The sequence below is a fragment of the Panthera onca genome, chromosome F1, assembly GCF_046562875.1.
Source record: "Panthera onca isolate mPanOnc1 chromosome F1, mPanOnc1 haplotype 2, whole genome shotgun sequence".
NCBI classification, from domain to species: Eukaryota; Metazoa; Chordata; class Mammalia; order Carnivora; family Felidae; genus Panthera; species Panthera onca.
In genome coordinates this window covers 51784765-51807547 of record NC_138355.1, presented here as the reverse complement: position 1 = coordinate 51807547, position 22783 = coordinate 51784765, and positions in this window count along the sequence as shown.

Below are 22783 nucleotides of genomic sequence, written 5' to 3'. Positions count from 1 at the left end.
AACAAAATATGTGAAATCGACTCACACAAAAAAATGATAGAATACAACTTTTTACAAAGTGTGGAAATAATTAAAAGCCAAATATATATTTTAGACATATGTAAAAACATAACAATTATCAAGACAATGGTATTCCCAACTTTGGGACAGCGTTCATCTCAGATATAAGGATGCAAGCTGGTTATGTAAGAGGAGGGAAATACTTGCATGTATGTGATTTTCAGTTCTTTTACACTTGAACTGGTTTATATTTGTGGATGTGTATCATTTAATAAGCAAACACATATTATATTAAAATAAATATAAAGGGTTATACATAGACCAATACTAATAGCAGGTAACAAACAAGAATTGTCATGAATCAATTCTGTGCACCTGAATTCAACAGCAGCAATTAGTCACATGTAAATGAATGTTTAAAATATTTATGTCATATGCATACTTTAGTTTACCTTTAAATTGTTATAGCAATACTGATTCCAGTACATTTCTAATGTTATCATTATGCTTATTCTCATAGTTTTCACGTGTTGTGCCAGACCAAAACAGCCAAGAATATCAAAGGAAAAATGGCTTGCAACTTAACATTTTATATGACTACATAAATTGTTAGAAAATGTTAAATGTTAACGGCATAGTCCAAATTCAGACAATATTTAGGCTTATAAATGAGCCAGTATTTGAATGCAAACAGAAACCCACTCTGTTAATGAGAAAATATAATAACATCGTATGACAAGATAACTTACAAAAAGTAACGTTGTTACTAGGAAGCTTCCAGAATTACTCCATCAGAATCAAGTACATTTCAGGAGTGGTTTTTGATGAAACATCAGTGACACTCTCACTAGGCATAGTCTCTAACTGTGACACTTTAGCCCCCCAAAACCAGATGTCTCTAAAGGTGGATTCCCAGGAGGACTCAGTGAAGTTCCTTCTTTATCCCCTACATCCAGCTTCTATACTGCAGTTCTGGGTAAGTTCATTTGGCTGGTGGAACTTAGTTTGCCTGTATGGGCTCAAATGCACGGACGCTCGGAAAAAGTTTCTAGCTCCCATTTATGGAGTACATGAACATTCACATGATGAAAAATTCCTCTGAACAGTTTTTAAAAGAGCCTTGCGAAACAACAAAGGTACACACTCGTTAGAATGTCTCAGGCAAAATTTACTTTGTTTGCAATTATCTAAATACTGACAACTCATAGTTAAAGACAGCTAAACTGTGCTACTTGTATATTTCAATTAACCTGGATGATATCAAATTATTAAGAAATAAATAAATTCAATGGAATAGGACCAGAATCCATTCTTATTTCATGCCATTAGACACTATATCATATGTTAAGAGATTTATCCTAATGATACCACCTCTGAATGAAAAACCATCTTAATGAGGAAGCATGATTTATAATGAGCTTATACAATTCAGTTCATAATTGATTCCTGACAATAAGTCAAAGTTCAATGAAAGCTCAAAACAATTATGGTTCTCATAATAGAGTTCTCTACAGAATTGTTGCCTCTAAAGCTTCATTGCTTTTAGAATTTTGCCTGATAACCTTTGCAACTGATCAAGTAATTAAATGGTATGAATCATTTTACATAAAAAGCTAGTGTGTAAATATATCTAAGAATGGAGAAAAAGGCTATTCTCTTTTAAAAACAAGACAAAAAGCACTGTTGGTTTATTGCAGAGAATGCCAGGACACAGAAGTTCACATTAGGATATGTGTTTTGAATAAAACCAAAATCTAAGGCCATTATATTGTAGTTTGGGTCTTTTGGCGGGGAAAGAACAAAAAATAAAAAGGGGAGGGGGGTACATAAGCAGTTGTATGGCTGAAGTGGCATACTGCTTAAATGGTTACCTGAGATAACCCCAAAAGCAAACCTGAGATCTCCTGGGAATTTAAGTCTAGATGAAGAGATGGGAAGCAATGTTATTGGTGTGTGTTCCTTGCTATTATTGCTTTTGTTGACAAGATATTTATAAAAATAAACTGGTTATTAGCAAGAAGAAATAGAGAAAAATAGAAAGGTTCTAGAAATCTGGGAGCTTGGCAGTCGGAAAAACCAGCTGCCTCTAAATTCCAATGAACAATTTAACAGTCTGAAAAAGATTTTAAGTTACAAAAACCAAACCAGAGTTTTAACTGAACAAAAATTCTTTACATAGTTTAAATTACAATTTTTAAATCTAATGCTTTAAGATTAATCTTAAGATAAATATCATTGAGAAGGAGGAGGAAGAGTGGAGTGTGGAGAGGAAGGAAAGGTGGGGCAGAGAAAGGGAAAGAAGCATGTTGTGTAAAAGTAAATAAAAAATTTGTAAGAAAAACTTTGGATTTGCTAACATAGCACATGGGACTAACCAAAATTCAATAAATAAGAAGCCTAATAATATTTTAAGAGAATTATATCCCCAAATAAATCATACAAGTGGATAAAGAATTATATGCTGATAATTTCAACTTCACTGACATTAAAAACATCATCTCTTTTAAAAAACACTGTTAAGAAATGAAAATGCGAGCCTCAATTGGGAGAAAATATTTGTGATTCGTATGTCTGATGAAGGAATGATAGTCGTAATATAAAAAATTCAAAACTCAGTAAAAGATAAACTCATGCCCTAAAGGACATGAGACTTGAACAAAAACTTCACAAAAGATGATAGTCAAATAGATAAAAGAAAACAGAGATTCTCAACATAATTAGTTTCCTAAGTTTAAACCACAATGGAATTCATTTTATTAGAAAACTTCAAATTAAAAACACTGATCAATTATTGCTGAGGTTGAGTGGTAACTAGGAGCTTACTTGGTTCTGAAGGGAATTCAAAATGGTAAGAAACTTCAAAAAACTATTGAAACTATTGTGTTTTTTTTTTTGATAAAATGAAGTATACACTTACCATATGACCAAGCACTTCAGATCTTAAACATTTCTTCCTATGAAAATGTATATTTATACAAAGACCTGTACAAAGACCTAGGAGTTTTACTCATTATAGTCAAATTGGAAGCAATCCATAGTTCCATAAATCATTTTTGGTCTATTCATACTATTCCACAATTTCTGTAAACCAATCTTGGTCTACCCATACCACTCAGAAACAAAAAGAAACAAAATACTGACACAAGTACTGATACATGGATAAATCACATGGCCACATAGATGCAACATTTGATAAAAACCATCCCAAATCTTTAAAATTACTCAGGACGGAAGCATGCTACAATTACTTAGTAGCCATGAAGCAAGGCAAATGTCTAACAGTCTTTTCAAACAAGGAAAAGGGGGATGATGGAAGAAGAGAATACAATCAGGGGCCAAGAAAAAAGAGTAACTCCCAGAGGCCAGAATCAGAGTCTACTCATGGAAATTCTGTACCACCAAGGTAGGAGCCTTCAATTCCCAATAATTTTGGTTGAGTAATTCTTCTGGGTCTTCCATTCTTCCATTTTTGGAATGTTACACATCTGTTTACTGTGTGTGTGTGTGTGTGTGTGTGTGTGTGTGTGTGTGTATAAAGCGTTGGGGTCTGATAGAGGTAAGTTATTATTATTAGTTCATAAATGTGAGAACTATCCCTAATATAGATGAGAACACAATAGCCAGAGCTTTTAGCCTTTGAGCAGAATCCAAGAACTGGATGAGCCTATGGTATGCCTCTTTTGATGAAGAAGAGAATGTACTTTGTGAAGAAGAAAACAAGTAAGTACTGAAAGAAGGGTAATCTGTGGCAAACAAACAAACAAATAAATAAATAAATAAATAAATAAATAAATAAATAGCGTTCCTCATCCTCTGCCTATCTTCTTTTTCTTTCATTGGCATGGAGGTAAAATATATTTCTCAGTCTACCATTATTAAGTGAAGCCCCAACACTGGGCTCTGGCCAATGGAATGTTGGCAGAAGTGATATATGCACATCTCAGGCCAACTTGAAAATGACTCATGCAATCTTCTATGAATTTTCTTAACTCCTATCTGTTAATTTAATGTCAAACCCAAGGGGACCTTGAGAGTCACTTTTTTTTTTTTAACATTTATTTTTGAGAGAGAGAGAGAAAGAGAGAGAGAGAGAGAGAAAGAGGAAGCGTGAATGGGGGAGGGGCAGAGAGAGAAGGAGACAGAGAATCCGAAGCAGGCTCCAGGCTCTGAGCAAGCTATGAGCACAGAGCCCGACATGGGGCTGGAACCCATGAACTGTGAGATAATGACCAGAGCTGAAGTCGGAGGCTCAACAAACTGAGCCACCCGGGTGCCCCAAGAGTCACTTATTGAAGGAAGTACCACAAAGTTGAAAAGTAAATAACCTTGACTGTATGCAGCAGAGCTCTCCCAACAATCTGCATTGGACCATGATATGGGTGAAAAATAAATTTTTATTTTGTTAGGCAGTGAAAAATTTTCTTTAGTGCAGCACTTAGTATTATTCATTCTGACAATTTCAGTGTTAAATCATAATTATACCAGAAAAGTTTATAAAAAGTATAAAATATTGTGATATTTGAAATGTACCATTCAAAATCCTTAAAAAGCTATGAGGGCAAATATTATATGTATGTATATCTTTCAAGTAAATTACATTATGTGAAAGAATTTCCTGGAACTACTCAAAAAAGCAGTTGAAGTATATTTAACCTTGAATTGTAAAGCTGAGAAAGAGAAATATCATTGAAAATCTGAGTTACTGCAATAGCATTCACGAAATTCATCCTCTAAAACATTGGTCTTAGACTTTTTTCCTTATTATCACTCTATTAGCAAACTCAGGTCTTCACACTGAAGAGGTCTAATTTTATTTTTTTCAAGATTTTGAAGCAAAAAACATTTTAGAGTATGATTAAATCATAGCATGCTGAGTTCCTCTTCTGATTTTTGTTTTTCATGTTTTTAAATTAACATTTTCAGCATTTGGTTATTTTATTGCCTAAATGTTTTTTAAAACCACAAGACCATTCCTAACATCAAATTTCCAGAGGCAAAAGCTAGATGAAAGAGGCTTTTCAAGGATGTAAAGCCCACAGAAAAGAAACTCTGCCTTGACACACTTGAGGTAGGTTTAAAAAAAATTCACCATAGAAAGTTTGTTTTAAAGTAACGTACTCTTCACCAAGCATAATTATCCAGTCTAATCATGAAGACCAAGTGCTTCAACTGTACTCCAAAAGTTAAAATAAATCAGCATTATCAATTTATTACAAGTCAAAAATAACCATCTTAAGAATGACAATGAAGTAGACAGACTTGATAGACTATATAACATAGCTGTCTATTAGAGAATCCAGCTCTGACACAGTATTTCACTCTGGGTCTTGAGAAAACATGGGTAGGTTTTCCTTAGGGAAACAGATTCACTCAAGGGATGAGCAGTATCTAAGGATCCAATAACTCAGTTAAATAAGGCATAAATATGAATTATTTATGAGCTTGGGCTACTATAGTTCCAGTCACATAGGTTCATTCAAGGGTAGCATTCACCCATTTTGCTGAGTCCTGAAAAGCAGAAATACAATGGCAGAGAGCTTAAGTTGTAAGCAAAATTTTTATCAGTAAGGAATCAGTCACTCAGTGAATAGAAACATGGACCCTGGTGAACAACTGTGTTTATAAGGCAGCTGGATTTACAAGCTCTTGAACCTCCTATGTGAGTAATTTTGACCAGATTACTAAACATCTGTATCAACATTCTATCTCCCAGTAAGGAATAATGGTAGTATTCATCTCATCAGAATTTTGTGAAATTAAATGAGTTAATACATGTAAATGTTTAATAAAATGACTTCTATTAGATCATATGCTCAACAAAATATAATTTACATATTTACTTGTCTCTTATTTGATGAATACTTATTAAGCACCTATATTTTCAAGTACTGGTCTACATGTTGGAGATGTAACAGTGAAGATCCACCCACAAATTTATGTTCTCATTCATATCATATTGTACTGGGAGATAAACAATAAGTAAAATATGCACCATGTGAGACCATGATAAATGCTATAGGGTAAAATAAGGAACTAAAATTAGGAAATGATGGAAGAAATCAGAATTTTTAAAAAGGTAGGAGTGTATATTAGTTAGCTCAGGCTGCTCTAACATAATACCATTCACTAGGTAGCTTGAACAACAGAAATTGATTTTCTCACACTGTGAAGCTCAAAGTCCAGGTTCAGGATGCTACAATGGTTAGGTTTGGGTGAGGGCTCTCTTTCTGGCTTGTAGGTGTCTGCCTTCTTGTGTCTTCACATGGTGAAGAGCACTTTCTGGTGTCACTACCTCTACTTATTAAGGGCACCAGTTCTATCAGATTGGGGCTCCACCTTTATGATCTCATTTAGCTTCAATCACCTATTTAAAGACCCTATCTTCTACACAGTCACATAAGGATTAGCATTTCAATATATTCAAAGGGACACAATTCAGCCAAAAGCAGACAGCCAGGAAGTCCTTATGGAAAAGATAGTATTTAAGGGAATATCTCGAAGTATGTAGTAGAATGACCAAGGGATTATGTGGGGAAGAGTAATTCAAGGAAGAATAAAACGCAAGAACAAAGATCCTGAGTGGGGAAACATGCTGAGCAGGTACCTGTAACAAATGAGGGGAAGAACAGCCAGAAATGAGATAAAAGGTAAGCAGAAGGTCAGATTAGATTCAGCTGTTGCACCATTATAAATATATTAATTCTTAATTATGAGATAGGAAGCCATAGTAGCAAGTAAGTGACTAAATTTTAGTAAGTCATTCTAATTACTATATAGAAAATATACTAAGGGGGGAGATGGGAAGTATGCAGACCAGGTAGAAAGCTATTAAAATAATCCAGACATTATAGGTGCTTGGGACAAAGTTGAAGCCGTGCAGAAAGTGAGTACCAAAAAAAAATCAAATTTGTTTTTAAAATTTTTTATTTATTTTTGAGAGAGAGGGAGACAGAGCGTGACAAGGGGGAGGGGCAGAGAGAGAGAGGGAGACACAGAATCTGAGGCAGGCCCAGGCTCCAAGCTGTCAGCACAGAGCCCAACGCGGGGCTCGAACCCATGAACTGTGAGATCATGACCCAAGCTGAAGCCAGACGCTTACCCAACTGAGCCACCCAGGCACCCACAAAAAATAAGACTTTCAAGGAATGCAAACAGTGTTGCAGCCGCTGTGGAAAACAGTTTGGAAGTTCCTCAAAAAAGTTAAAAATAGAATTACCATATGATTCAGTGATTCCATTACTGGCTATTTACCCAAAGAATACAGAAACATTAATTCGAAAAGATATGCACCCCAACATTTATAACAGCATTATTTACAATGGCCTAATTGTGGAAGCAACCCAAGTGCTCACTGATAAATGTAGATGAATGGCTAAAAGAGATGAAGTATGTATGTTTGTGTGTACATATACACTATGGAATATTATTCAGTCATGAAAATGAAATCTGGCCATTTACAACAATATGAGTAGATCTAGAGAGCATAAGGTAAGTGAAATAAATCAGACAGAGAAAGACAAATACCATATGGTCTCACTCACACAGGAAGTTTAAGAAACAAAACAAGTGAACAGGAAAAAGGAGACAAACCAGAAAACAGACTGTTAACTACAGAGAACAAAGTAATGGTTACTGGGGGTGGGGGATGGGTGAAATAGGTGAAGGAGATTAAGAGTATACTTATGACGAACTCCAAGTAATGTATAGAATTGATGAATCACTATATTGCACACCTAGAACTAATATAACATTGCTATGTTAACTATACTGGCATTAAAATTTTTGAAAATCATTTTTTTTTAAATAAATATGTAAAGATCTTTTGGTACAGGAGATACAGGCTGTGAGAAAATAAGGAAAGTCAAGGATGGCTCCAAAAAATATTTAAGCAACAGGAAAGGTAGTCATTTAATATTCAGGGCAATAATGTAGAGAAATAAGTTGGAAATAAAAATCAGACTCACAGTTGGATATGTTAAGTTTGAGATGCCCATTAGGAACCTAACAGGTGATTTTGAACAAGCAATTGTATACAAAGCTCAGGGGGAGAAGTCTGGCTATTTCCAGCATATAGATTCATCATCAGCATGATACTAGATGAGTTCATCAAGACAGTAAATTTAGACAGAAAAATAAATCTAGACCCAAGCAATCACGTTATGACATTGTAACTTTAGGAAGTGAGAGGAGGAGGTGTCAGCAAAGGAGACTGAGGGAGACAGGAAAGAAACAGAGCACAGTGTTTTGGAAGTCAATTTGAAAAGGAGGGGTTAAGGGTTCTCAAAAGGAGGGAGTGAGCACTTGCATGAATTACTACCAGGAGATGAAGTCAGAAGAATTGAGAAATTGCCAATGGATTTTGCAACCCAGAGGTCACTGTATACATTGACAAAATTGTTCCAGGAGAGTGGTGGGATCAAACTGATGTGACTGGTTTCAGTACAGAAAAGATGCAAAAAAAAAAAAGTACAAAAACAGCAACCATCAAGCATATACCAATATGTCAAAGAATTCAGTTATAAAGTGGGGGTGGGAGGGTAGAGAAAGATAGGCAGTAGTTCCAGGGGTAAGTGAAGCTAGGTGGGAACTTTTTTACTCATAAGGTGGGAAAAATAAATTATGTTTACATACTGACAGGAATATCCAACTATATTGAAAGTATAATGCTAAGTGAAGTCTTTTCTTTCATTACCACAGTGAGAAATATGCTGACAAGGTCCCCCAACCAAATTATTCTCCCCCAACTATGCAAAGAAGGGAAATAAAATAAGTCAGAAATACACACATTACGTGAGAAACAAGTTTATTTACACGAAGTTCAAGAACCAAACCATGAGCTCTACAGTGGCTTCTTCCATAAACAGCCAGTGGATTTCACACCACTTGGTTTCTCAAATGTCGTATCAAGGGTATTGACTGATAGGCCTCTCCCTAGGAAGAAAGGTTCTTGATTTTTAGATATGATTTCCTGAAATTCCAAACTATGTGATCAATACCATATATTCCAAGAAGAGAAGATCCTCGTCTCCATAATAATGGTTTGGAATGTCAGGAAGGGATGCCACTTCGGCAATCAACTGGGAATTTACAATATGTGTATTAATTGTTGATCTGATCACCTAAGTCACCTGGAGTTTTCAAGAAAATAAAACTAGTACTTGTATAATTAACCTACAGTGGGGCAGGAAGTAGTGGTTGCAGAAACATTTGCAGCAGCAACACTAAATTTCTCCTACTTATACTCAAAACTTTAGAGCTAAACATACTGATATAGGAGGCAGGGGGAGATTAAGTGACACACAAAAAAGATACAGCGAAGATGTAAAATAAGAAATGGAAAATTAGATATTAAATATAAGAAAAGAATTGGGGCACCTGGGTGGCCCAGTTGGTTAAGGGTCCAACTTTGGCTCAGGTCATGATCTCACGCTTTGTGAGTCTGCTCTGACAGCGTGGATCCTGCTTGTGATTCTCAATCTCTGTCCTCCTCCGCTTGCACTCTCTTCCCCTCTCTCAAAATGAATAAATAAACTTTAAAAAAAATGTGTTAAAAAACAAGAAAAAAGAAAGGTAGGAAATTTAATTTTAAAATGAAAATGAATTTAAAACAAAAAACTAATATAAAACATATGTAACTTAATCTTTTTTAATGTTTATTTATTTTTGAGAGAGACAGAGACAGAATGCAAGTGGGTTAGGGGCAGAGAGAGTGGGAGACACAGTATCCAAAGCAGGCTCCAGGCTCTGTGCTGACAGCTCAGAGCCCAACTCGGGGCTCAAACTCATGAGCTGTTAGATCATGACCTGAGGCGAAGTTGGATGCTCAACCGACTGAGCCACCCAGGTGTCCCTATGTAGCTTAATATTTTAAAAATTTATTAAAGATATAGAATAGGAGTGCCTGGGTGGCTCAGTCAGTTAAACATCTGACTTCGCTTCAGGTCATGATCTCACGGCTAGTGAGTTCGAGCCCCACATTGGGCTCTGTGCTGACAGCTCAGAGCCTGGAGCCTGCTTCAGATTCTGTGTCTTCCTCTCTCCACCCCTCCTCTGCTTGTGCTCTCTCTCAAAAATAAATAAACATTAAAAAAAATTTAAAAAGTGTAAGCAATGAGAAAATATGTTAAAAACAGGAAAATAAAGGATGGGATATACCTATACAAGAATGGTGCTAAAGTTCATGAAAATTTCCACTATAAAAATAAAAGAAATTGTAGATTGAAAATAAGAATGACTGAAAGATATGTCAATGCTTTGTAAAATAGATTAAAAATGACTAAAAGCAGAAAGTATGCAGGATTAGAGAAAGAGATGTATACCAAATACACTAACAAAACAAGAAGGCAATACAAAAAAAATCAAAGTAAAAAATATTTAAATTTTGTAAATGTATTCCAACATATTCCCTTGCTTATTAACATGTGGTCTGTTATGAATCACATTTTCCTAGATTACAATAAAGATGCCTATTGTCTCTTACCTCCAAACTCCCTTTTAAAGACTCCACCTAATGAGACAAGGGACCCAAAGGGTGATCTCTCTTTTGATTAACTCCCAATCAACGGATTAATGATTTTAATTATATCCGAAAAAGTCCTTGTTCGTTGGCATGTAATATAATCTGACCATGGAAGTGAAATCCATCATATTCATGTAAATCCCATCAACACTAAAGAAAAAAGGATTATACAGGGCCTGTATATTATGCAGCAAAAATCTTAGGGGTCATTTAAAATTCTGCCTGGCATGGGGCTCCTGGGTGGCTCAGTCAGTTAAGTGCCTCGCTCTTGATTTTGGCTCAGGTCATGATCTCAAGGTTCATGAGATCAAACCCACATTGGGCTCTGTGCTGACAGCATGGAGTCTGTTTGAGATTCTCTCCCCCACATCTCTCTCTACCCCTTCCCACCCTCTTTCTCTCTCAGAATAAACTTAAAAAAAAAAAATCTTCTTAACATGCTACTCTTTCCCTTTACAAAAACCTTAGTGAATATTGAGAACATTCTTTTGTGCTTTCACATATGACTGCAACTCTGAGAAGAAATGCAGAATGAGTCTGAATAGTGTTCTTAATTAAACGAAAAATAGATGAGTAAGAATTAGGTCTTTCACATGAACCTTTTAAAACTACTTTGAGTAGTAAAATGAAATGTTCCTGCTCTCCTCTCTCTCTTATACACACACATATAGATGTTTCCAAAGTAAACTTGGGATGGGCTCTCCAACAATAAAGATTATTGAAAAGACATATAAGGAAAATGTCTAATTTATCTAGTTCATTATCAGTATAAATTTAGACTGTTCAAAAATAAGTATATTAATATATATTATACAATCAGTTAAGCATATAATTAGTGCAGATTACTGACAAAAATTTCAATAGAAAGTAATTCATAACTTCTTGGTTTTTAATAGATGGCTATATATAAATATAAAATTACATAATAAATTACATTGTAAATACACTCTCTTATTTATAATGTCTATATAACAAATTATTATTTTTGGTACTGGTATTCTGCTAGATGTTTAAATTCTAAGCTCAGTTAATAAAAATACAGAAGAAAGGCTTTGAGTCATTTCAGAGTATATTCAAAGCTGCATGACTTCTGTAAAGAACAGAGGTGAGGACCTGTATCATACTTCTTATTTTCTTAGTCTAGCAAGTATACATGATTCTGTAAGCATAGACAACATGCTCCATTGATGGAAATTAAAGTGGGTACCTGTCTTGCACAAGCTTAGCATTAATTTGCAATCCAGTTTACCACTGCCCTTAAAAATTGCAGTGTAAGATGTTCTTAGTAGTGTAAATAGTGACAACTTGTTATGAGGCCCTGTGAAATTCATATTATATTTTTGACCCAGCTAAAATCACAGCATGCTGAAAATCTCACAGAATTTACAGTGGTTTGGTAGTCTTTGAGCTTGCATATAAAACTAAATTTTTTCAGTATTTGTTTTCTTAGATTTTGCCAACTACACATTTTTAAAGATAAAATGTACAATTGCCAAAGTATTAAATATAGTAAGATATTTCTACTGACTTTATGTTCTGATGAGTAAATTATTTAATGTTTTATATCTAGATTTTAATTACCACATAAGTAATTTGACAAAATTTTAGTCCCTGCTATAAAAGATACATGAAATTTTAATGTAACAAAATATTACACTTAAAAGACATCCAAACTGAATCCAGTTTCTAAGAGCAACAAGGAATAAATTTAAACAGGATATAGATTCATTATAAAATATTTTAGCTAATATTTGTTTAGCACTTAAAGAGTAATTGGCTTTGTGGTATTTTACATTTGATATTTCATTTCTACTTCAAAACCACCCTATGATGTAGGTATTCTTTAGATTTAGAAATAACTACAGGAGACAAGTACTTATATCAAGGAGGTAGCAAGTGATAATTATGAGATTTCACCCTATTTCTCTTTGATTCTAAAGCCTGAACCAGGAACCATAAAGTAATATTATTACAAATTCTTTAAAGTATTTTTTGGTATCATAGAATATTAGAATTTTCAAAAAATCTAAAATCTCTAAGTAACCTGTTTAGAGGTGCTTTATGTGAATCTAATTCAATCATTTAGGGGGCGCCTGGGTGGCTCAGTAGGTTAAGCATCCAACTTCAGCTCAGGTCACGATCTCACGGTCCGTGAGTTCGAGCCCCGCGTCGGGCTCTGGGCTGATGGCTCAGAGCCTGGAGCCTGCTTCCGATTCTGTGTCTCCCTCTCTCTCTGCCCCTCCCCCATTCATGCTCTGTCTCTCTCTGTCTCAAAAATAAATAAACGTTAAAAAAAAAAAAATTCAATCATTTAGAACTTCTGTTTTATGTTTAAACCACATTTTGGGGGAAATTCAGTGCTTTATCATATATGTATGTATATGTATATGAGGTATACATTTATGTGTGTATTCAGTGCTTTATCATATATGTATGTATATGTATATGAGGTATACATTTATGTGTGTATTCAGTGCTTTATCATATATGTATGTATATGTATATGAGGTATATATTTATGTGTATATGTATATATACATATAGATGTATACATAGATATGCAAAGATGTGTGTGTGTGTATATATATATATATACATATATACACACACATATATATATATATATACACACACACACACACATATATATATATATATATATATATATGTATATATATATATATCTTATGGGTTCTTCCTGGTTATCGTCTAGTATATATTATGGCTATGACAACTCTTAGCAAGACAAGAGGAAGAATGGGGATGTATCTTCACATTGATCACTGGAGTTGATTCACCTGATCTAACAGGGTATATAAGTATCTCATTTTTCTATACTCCATGGAGGTACTTCCTCAGCTAAAGTGGTTTCTTGAGAAGTATTACCTTCCAGTGAAGAGGAGAATATCCTTCAATTGAGGACATTTTATTCCATTATCAATGCCTTGTTTCTATTTACATTCTCCCTAGTCTCAAAGATATAAATACATAGGTCTTTAAATAACAAATGGGAATCTATGCTTATCCTAGATATCATGCTCAGTCATCCATCCACACTAAACTTGAGCTATGAGCTGCACTGATGCAGCTGCTCAGTCTCCTGGCTTGGCATTTTTCCTTCCCTTGCCTTTGAGGCTACTACATTCTTTTCAGAGTTAAGACTGTTTTCTTCTCTCTGTCCACTCTTAAACATTTTATTTGCTATTTCCCCTCCATAAAATTTTGACTGCTTCAAGGCTCAGCCTTTGTACCTTTTCTCTTCACTAATTATAGTCACTTTCTAATTCATTCAGTCTCATTAAATTCCCTAAATATTGGGGCACCTGGGTGGCTCAGTCGGTTGGGCGGCCGACTTCGGCTCAGGTCATGATCTCGCGGTCCGTGAGTTTGAGCCCCATGTCGGGCTCTGTGCTGACTGCTCAGAGCCTGGAGCCTGTTTCAGTTTCTGTGTCTCCCTCTCTCTCTGACCCTCCCCGGTTCATGCTCTGTCTCTCTCTGTCTCAAAAATAAATAAACGTTAAAAAAAAAAATTTAAATTCCCTAAATATGATGATGAATTAAACTTGTGTGTCTAATCTGGACTCCTACGAAACACAGACTCATATTCCAGTATCTGCATTACCACTCAGATGTATACTTCTCATGTCAAATTTGAAACTGTCACAAGGAGGGGCGCCTGGGTGGCTTAGTCAGTTAAGCATCCGACTTCGGCTCAGGTCATGATCTCGCGGTTTGTGAGTTCGAGCCATGCATTGGGCTCTGTGCTGACAGCTCGGAGCCTGGAGTCTGCTTCGGATTCTGTGTCCTCTCCTCTCTCTGCCCCTCCCATGCTCATGCTCTGTCTCTCTCTGTCTCTCAATAATAAATAACCGTTAAAAAAATAAAATTGTCACAAGGAGATGAGGGAAGTAAAAAACAGGTTTTTGTTTTTGTTACAATTATTTCCATCACTACTAGTGGAAATTCTTCCAGTTGTTCATGATGAAAATCTTGGGTTCATCTTTGTTATTCATTTTTCTTTCAAACCTTTTATCAATCTATTGGGTAATCCTGTTAGCTCTATCTTCAGAATGTATCCAAAATTAGAACAGTTCTCATTTCATCTACTGCTATCTCTGTGCTCCGAGTTACCAGCATAGATCACTTGAGCTGTTAAAATAGTCACCTCCTGATCTTCCTACATTTACTTTTACAACCTTTATTCTCTTTCCTATTCAGTTGCTAGAGTTGTGAAAATACAAGTTAGATTGTGTTACTCCTCTATTCAGAAGTTTTCTCTGGCTTCACAGTTCATAAATGGTAAAAGAAAAATTTAATAGCCTAATTATCGTAACAATTTTTTATGTCCTTTTCCCCTATGACCTCATCTCCTTCTACTGAACTCCTTTCCCTCTAGGTTGTAGCCATGCTGGCTGGCTTCCATGCCCTTCCTCAAACATGCCAAGCACACCCCTGCCTCAGGACCTTGTCACTTGTTTTTCCTTTGAAAATACTGAAATACTTACTCTCTCATCTTGCTCCCCCCTACTTCAAGTCTGTGCTGATCTCTTCCTTATGAAATCTTCCCAGGCCACTCTTTAATAAATTGCTATCTTAAAATAATAATCTCTTTTATTTCTCTTTGATTTTTCTTAACGCATATCACTAACGTAGTATTTTTTTTTTTGCTCATTTATCTTGTTTATTCTGTCTCCATCTACTAGAAAGTACTCTCCATTGGCACAAACATGCTTACCTCCTTTATACTGTTCAATCACAACAACTGAAATATTCATTAGAGTATAATACTTAACATATTTGTTGAAAGAAATCAAAAGGTAACAATGGAAAGAAAAACATTTTCGATATGTTTATTCATTCAACAAGTATGTATTGAACCCCTACACTGTGATATATTCATTGTAAAGCTAAAGTAGTGTAGGAGCTGACAAAGCCCAAGCTCTTCATGGGGTTACAATTTAGTCAGAGAAAAGGTCAAAAAGGCAACAAGTAAATGTTTTCTTAAATCTGTTCAAATGGTAGTAATTACTATGAAAAAGATTACACAGAATTCTGTGTTAGAATGAGGTTTGGCTATCAGAAGCTGTGTTAGATAGCCTCTTCACTACTTCAAGAAATGTATTTAAACGGAGACTGAAAGGATATAAATGAGGCAGCTGAGCAAGGTGTGTAAATGTCATTATTTACCAAGGATAACGCAAGAACAAAATAGAACCACAGGGCAGGGCAGCATAGATCTAGGAACCAAAGGAATTGAGTGTAAAAAGACCTTCAGGACCAAGGGAAAAGCAGAAAGGGTTTAGGCAGGAAAGTGATAAATTTGGATATTTTAAAAGTTCATTCAGTGCGTCTCATGGAAAATGAATTGTGGTAGAACAGAAGTGGTAGCCGGAAGGTGACTAGGAGGCAATGCTCTTATTTAAGGCTATGGATGCCAGTTTTGAAGACTAAGGTGGTGGTAGTGGAAACTAAGAAAAGCGTATACATTTGAGATACATTTTAGAAGTAGAGTCTACAGTACTTGCTGATGGATTGTATGGGAATAAAGGAAAGAGGCAGATAAATAATAAATGTTCAATTTTTAGGCTGGAGCAACTCTGAATTTTAGTACCCCCTTTAGGGAAAAATTCAAGAATTATGTTTAGTATACATCATGTTTGAAATGTCTATTAAACATCCTAGTGGAGATGTAAGTGGGCAATTGTAGGCATCTGGAACTAAGATGAATGCAAAACTGTACCTGCTGTAAATATTTGCTACTCCATCCCCACTGACTAGATCAATGCCTTGCACATAGCTGAAGATCAATAAATACGTTGAATGAAAAACTGTTCCTCACTCCTCCAAATATGCATGTGGAAAATCTTATCTTTGTTTACAATTCCTAATATTTAGACCGTTAGCATTTTTTTTCCTTACTGTTAATAATAGGATTAAAATCTAAATCATTTGTCCTCAAATTATTTTCTAGAATAACTTAAAACTATTTCTCTAAGCATAGTGAAATTATGCTAATGTATGTCTAAACTACTTTTTTCAAACAGACCATTTGTAAACTCCGAAACTATGTTAATTAATGCATGTTCTAAATCTTTAATAATCAAATATCTTGTTTGAAACTCTTCGTTTGGGACAAATATTTATGTTTTTCTCTGAGGTTTTTTTGGGGGGGGAGGTTTTGCTAGAGGTTTTACTCTTTTAAATATGATAAAAGCTTAGTATAAATGACAACACCATAACACAAAACTTCTATTTTGCTTCGGGGTCTAAAATCCAATTATATTTGATTGTGAGCATTGGAATAAACTAAAAAAAAAAAAAAAAAAAAAAAAAAAGTAGAAAACACCAATACATCTTGTAAGTGAAACAATTTCCCTAGAGACAAGAATAACACATATCTTCCAACCTCATCTATCTTAGCATTCAGAGTACTATGTACAAGATTTTAAATAAAGCCAATATGCTCATCTTTCTTTTTTCCCATGTGTTACTAAACCTTAAAGGACTTCATTAAATGTTCTTAAATGTATAAAATGACTTCCTGCCCCCTCTTCAGATTAGGCACTTAATCAAAATTGTCGAATAACAAATAATTTCTCTGTCAAGGAGTTACTTATTAGCTTCTGCTTTAGTGGGCCGTATACTTTTAGATGTGCACCTGCTTTGATAGGGGTTTGTCTAACTGCCACAAGCAATATCATACAATCCCATGATTAGAATGTCAAAGTGGGACAAAAATCAAAGGAAACTGGAGAAAGACAACAGATATTATGAATATATACACACACACTGGTTATAAATGTGTTTTTCATGTATACTGTTAGAAATAAAATACCATTGTATTGAATATTTTAAGACTCTTCTAGACATTGCCATATTTAGAACTTTTAATAGGCTAATTAAGTGGGAGAGGTAGGCTTATCTTATGCACTTTTACCCGATTTTGACGAAATAGATCAATCTGATATTATATTACACATACAAACCACCATTCTTTTGTTGTTGTTAAGGACTGAAGTCCATACATTTAGGGTTTTTTTAATAAAAAAATTTTTAAATATAATTTATTGTCAAGTTAGCTAACATACAGTGTATACAGTGTGCTCTTGGCTTCGGGGATAGACTCCCATGATTCATTGCTTACATACAACACCCAGCGCTCATCCCTACAAGTGCCCTCCTCAGTACCCACCCATCATCCATTTTCCCCTCTCCTCTTGCCCACATTCCATCAACCCTCAGTTTGTTCTCTGTACTTAAGAGTCTCTTATGGACAAACCACCATTCTAATTTATGAGAAACAATATATTCCTGAAATGTTAAAAAAAAAAAAAAGCAACATTAAAGAAAAAAAAACACATGGATGGATATATTAGAAAGGTAAATGAAATTTAAAACCTCAAACTGCATAATAAATTACGTTTGTTTTATCAAAAAACAACTATCTTTTCTTTGCAGTAAATATTGAAGTTTCAAAATCATCTCTAGTGCGTACCGCTTCTCTCTCTAGCCTCCTCTGTCTCTATACCCAGGTGCACAGGGTCCTTGCCCTCATAGAATGCCTTCCTTTTTTCCCTATTTCAATCTTTCCTATCCTTAGGATAAACAGAAGTTCACTTTACTCTGTAATGCCTTTACATTTCTTACTGACTTTCATTTCCTCAATCCTATAGTACATTATTTTCTTCATGTATTTTTCGTAAAAAAATCCTGGAAGAAGAAGGAACATAAAGATTATTTAACTCATACATCAAGTGCTATGTATATTCATTGTCCTCTGTAACATTACTAATATACATTTTACGTGGATAATCATATGAACTTTCATTCACATAATTCACGAGGCATCTCATTTAACACAGTTTTTTTTTTTTTTTTTGTGTAGGTCACTAGATCACAAGAAAGCCAGCTTCAGAAATTACTAATCAGTGCCAAAAGTACACTGTTCCAAAATTAATAATAAATTGCTTTAATATTTCTCCTTTGTATAAATTTATATTCATGCTGTAGATCTGAACCTATTTTTGAAACACTCCTGCAAGGAAAGTTACCAACCCCACAAACTGTTTGTGAGAGTATTAGAAGTGCCAATTGAAACAGGAATGCAATAACTTTGTGAAATCGCATTATCTGTCAAGTTCTAAAGCTTATTCAGGTGCTTATTTAAACCCTTGGAACCCATAGGGAAATGAACATGGGATGACTTTTCATTCAGTTTGCCACAACATTTCAGTACTAAAACTCCATAGTGGTCTACCAGACACCAAAAATAAAGTTTCAGCAGTAAAACAAGTGTCAACAAACCTCATGCTTCTGTGCAGAAATAGCAGGTACTAATAAGGTAACATCAGTACATTATAAATAATCCCTGGGACAGTCTCAAAAGGGGTCTACAGTATCAAATGTGTGCAGCAGAAATAGAGTAAAGGCACCTTCGAGGCCCTCCAGAAATGGCAAAACAGAGTAGTTTATAGCACAGGTTGTCTGAAATATGCCCTTCAGCTCCAGGTGCCAACATCCACACTTTGGAGGAAATCACCAAGACCTTTCATTATTTGATGGAACAAGCAGACAACAGGAATGTCTCAGTGTCAGAGCTTTTAGTGAAAGAAATTAATATTCATCAACACATCTTAACTCAGTCGACAGTTTAAAAGTTGGAATGAAGCATGTCATTCAGGCTAGGAGGTCCTTGGTCCAAGTTAAACAAACTGAAGGAGAATGTCTGGTTTTAAGAATGCTTGTTCTATACCCTAATAGGACTATGCTTTCAACATTAGAAATACCCAGGTGTTAAATTAATCTTGTTATTTTATTTGAATGATTTAGTCAATGGGTAAATTTATTCAGATTAGAAAAATGTAATATCAATATTTAGTGGCAAAAATGTATAAATGATCATGCTATTTAGATACTTGCTTATCCCACTAGACTTTAGGTGACTTAACTGTATATCCTGTGTCTGGTAAGACATGTGCCTCACAGATAACATGCATTCAATTAATGTCTGGTGAATAAATAGAGGTTGGACAAAAACATTTATAAATCTTATCAGAATAGCTAATTATACATGAGACTGTCAAAAAGAAAGTTTTCATCAGTTAACAAAAAAAAATAAAAGAATATTATCAATTGTTAATCAAATACCCTTTATCAAAGGATAAAGACTCTTCTTTTAAAATTTTTAATGTTTAGTTATTTTTGAAGGAGAGAGAGACAGAGTGTGAACAAGGGAGGGGCAGAAGAGAGGGAGACACAGAATCCGAAGCAGGTTCCAGGCTCTGGGCTGTCAGCACAGAGCCCGATGTGGGGCTCGAACTCACAGACCATGAGATGATGACCTGAGCCATAGTCAGATGCTCAACTGACTGAGCCACCCAGTCGTCCCAGGATAAAGACTCTTTTTAATAAGAATTAGTATATAGTGATGTCAGCACATCAACAGAAATGGCAGAATAAGGAATTGAGAATTCTGCCTCTTCCTAAAGCAATTTTCAAAAATGGGCAAAGCTGTCAGAATCAACTTTTGTTTGACACCTTGAAATTAACCAAAGTCTTGAAGTTCCCAGTACCAGAGAAAGCAAAATGGACCTCATTCACAAAGAATCATCATTATCTGTTCCAACCTGATGACTGCCTAGGACCTGCACAAATGTTTGTCGTTATTTCACTTATTGGAACTAACTAGCTTATTTCTTTTTTTTTTTATTTTTTAATATATGAAATTTACTGTCAAATTGGTTTCCATACAACACCCAGTGCTCATCCCAAAAGGTGCCCTCCTCAATACCCATCACCCACCCTGCCCTCCCTCCCACCCCCCATCAACCCTCAGTTTGTTCTCAGTTTTTAACAGTCTCTTATGCTTTGGCTCTCTCCCACTCTAGCCTCTTTTTTTTTTTTTTTTTCCTTCCCCTCCCCCATGGGTTTCTGTTATGTTTCTCAGGATCCACATAAGAGTGAAACCATATGGTATCTGTCTTTCTCTGTATGGCTTATTTCACTTAGCATCACACTCTCCAGTTCCATCCATGTTGCTACAAAAGGCCATATTTCATTTTTTCTCAGAAGATGGCGGCGTAGGAGGACGCGGGGCTCACAGCGCGTCCTGCCGATCACTTAGATTCCACCTACACCTGCCTAAAGAACCCAGAAAACCGCCAGAGGATTAGCAGAAGGGAGTCCCCGGAGTCAAGCACAGACTAGAGGCCCACGGAAGAGGGTAGGAAGGGCGGCGAGGCGGTGCGCGCTCCACGGACTGGCGGGAGGGAGCCGGGGCGGAGGGGCGGCTCGCCGGCCAAGCGGAGCCCCCGAGTCTGGCTGGCAAAAGCGGAGGGGCCGGACAGACTGTGTTCCGACAGCAAGCGCGACTTAGCGTCTGGGAGGTCATAAGTGAACAGCTCTGCTCGGAAAGCGGGAAGGCTGGAGGACAAAGGGAGGGAGAGCTGCTGAGCCCCCGGACGGCAGAGCTCAGCTTGGCGGGGAACAAAGGCGCCAGCGCCATCTCCCCCGCCCATCCCCCAGCCAAAATCCCAAAGGGAACCAGTTCCTGCCAGGGAACTTGCTCGCTCCGGGCAAACACCCAACTCCGTGCTTCTGCGGAGCCAAACCTCCGGCAGCGGATCTGACTCCCTCCCGCTGCCACAGGGCCCCTCCTGAAGTGGATCACCTAAGGAGAAGCGAGCTAAGCCTGCCCCTCCAGCCCCCGTGCACCTTGCCTACCCACCCCAGCTAATACGCCAGATCCCCAGCACCACAAGCCTGGCAGGGTGCAAGTAGCCCAGACGGGACACGCCACCCCACAGTGAATCCCGCCCCGAGGAGAGGGGAAGAGAAGGCACACACCAGTCTGACTGTGGCCCCAGCAGTGGGCTGGGGGCAGACATCGGGTCGGACTGCGGCCCCGCCCACTAACTCCAGTTATACACCACAGCACAGGGGAAGTGCCCTGCAGGTCCTCACCACGCCAGGGACTCTCCAAAATGACCAAACGGAAGAATTCCCCTCAGAAGAATCTCCAGGAAATAACAACAGCTAATGAACTGATCAAAAAGGATTTAAATAATATAACAGAAAGTGAATTTAGAATAATAGTCATAAAATTAATCGCTGGGCTTGAAAACAGTATACAGGACAGCAGAGAATCTCTTGCCACAAAGATCGAGGGACTAAGGAACAGTCACGAGGAGTTGAAAAACGCTTTAAACGAATTGCAAAACAAAATGGAATCCACGATGGCTCGGCTTGAAGAGGCAGAGGAGAGAATAGGTGAACTAGAAGATAAAGTTATGGAGAAAGAGGAAGCTGAAAGAAAGAGAGATAAAAAAATCCAGGAGTATGAGGGGAAAATTAGAGAACTAAGTGATACACTAAAAAAAAATAATATACGCATAATTGGTATCCCAGAGGAGGAAGAGAGAGGGAAGGGTGCTGAAGGGGTACTTGAACAAATTATAGCTGAGACCTTCCCTGAACTGGGGAAGGAAAAAGGCATTGAAATCCAAGAGGCACAGAGAACTCCCTTCAGACGTAACTTGAATCGATCTTCTGCACGACATATCATAGTGAAACTGGCAAAATACAAGGATAAAGAGAAAATTCTGAAAGCAGCAAGGGATAAACGTGCCCTCACATATAAAGGGAGACCTATAAGACTCGTGACTGATCTCTCCTTTGAAACTTGGCAGGCCAGAAAGGCTTGGCACGATATCTACAGTGTGCTAAACAGAAAAAATATGCAGCCGAGAATCCTTTATCCAGCAAGTCTGTCATTTAGAATAGAAGGAGAGATAAAGGTCTTCCCAAACAAACAAAAACTGAAGGAATTTGTCACCACGAAACCAGCCCTACAAGAGATCCTAAGGGGGATCCTGTGAGACAAAGTACCAGAGACATCACTACAAGCATAAAACATACAGACATCACAATGACTCTAAACCCATATCTTTCTATAATAACACTGAATGTAAATGGATTAAATGCGCCAACTAAAAGACATAGGGTATCAGAATGGATAAAAAAGCAAGACCCATCTATTTGCTGTCTACAAGAGACTCATTTTAGATCTGAGGACACCTTTAGATTGAGAGTGAGGGGATGGAGAACTATTTATCATGCTCCTGGAAGCCAAAAGAAAGCTGGAATAGCCATACTTATATCAGACAAACTAGACTTTAAATTAAAGGCTGTAACAAGAGATGAAGAAGGGCATTATATAATAATCACAGGGTCTATCCACCAGGAAGAGCTAACTATTATAAATGT